This window comes from Meleagris gallopavo, unplaced genomic scaffold (genome assembly GCF_000146605.3).
Source record: "Meleagris gallopavo isolate NT-WF06-2002-E0010 breed Aviagen turkey brand Nicholas breeding stock unplaced genomic scaffold, Turkey_5.1 ChrUn_random_7180001950922, whole genome shotgun sequence".
In the NCBI taxonomy this organism is placed as follows: Eukaryota; Metazoa; Chordata; class Aves; order Galliformes; family Phasianidae; genus Meleagris; species Meleagris gallopavo.
In genome coordinates, this window is record NW_011212169.1 from 1 (window position 1) to 894 (window position 894).

General features: G+C 40.6%; 1 long non-coding RNA gene across 1 annotated transcript; it reads right to left on the reverse strand.

Moving 5' to 3' along the window:
• Nucleotides 1–95: 95 nt before the first annotated feature.
• LOC109365017 lies at nucleotides 96–894 on the reverse strand. Its single transcript, XR_002110740.2, has 3 exons — nucleotides 846–894; nucleotides 518–694; nucleotides 96–219 (listed from the first exon to the last, which is right to left on the reverse strand). It is a non-coding gene; the product is annotated as an uncharacterized LOC109365017 (long non-coding RNA).

The following is an 894-nucleotide window of genomic DNA, read 5'->3' on the forward strand; positions in this document are numbered from 1 at the left end:
AGTACCTTCTCACCTGATTTTGTTTACTTTGTGCGTTCAGTTACACAGGGAGAGAAAAAACAGACTGTACATATTGAACAGTAATCTCAGCTTACTGTATTTTGCAGGCTTCTTGCCCAGTGTATAATCAAGGCAGGCTGAAGGCCGTGCTTCTCCAGCGCTCGCAGAGTACTTAATCCATGCGGGACAAGAAACTTCAGGTTTGTCACTGATTCTGGCCTGAGTAACAGAAGAAACAGCCCTCAGTTACTATTTGCTCTTTTTCTTCTATTCACATGTCACTTGTTTGATGAAAAGAACAAGTAGCTTTGCTTCTAGCTCTGCTTTAGAAATGCTATACGAGAAACATGAAGCCCATTTGGAGAAATCTCTTTTGGGTCTCAAACCCCTCTTGCAACAAAACATTCACGTCCAAAACAGACCAACCAAGCAAACTAGTTTTACACAATCTATGGGAATCCGTTCAGAAGCTGTCTAAAGGCTTGTTTCAAATACTTGCAAGCAGAAGAATTCTTACGTTGTTTTTTTTCTGCATAAGAGCACGAACAGCATCCCACCAGGATCTTTGCTTCTCAGTAGAGAACTGTTTGCACAGCAGCAACGGTAAGAAAGGTGGCTGATGCGTTTCATTACGAGTGTTAAACTTCTCTTGCAGTTCCAAGTTGCAAGTGAATACCATCCCGAGTAGGAATACCTGGTTTTGTAAAAATAAACAAACAAAGGAAAATATTAGGTATCGGAAGAAAGAAAAGAAAGAAAAGAAAGGAAAAGAAAGGAGAAGAGGAGAAATAAGAAAAGAGCAAATCGCATTTAAATGCACTTCAGATCTTGGAAAGTGTACTGACTTCAAGGTCCAACAGGCAAAGGGATTCAGGAGCATCTGTCTCAAGCCTT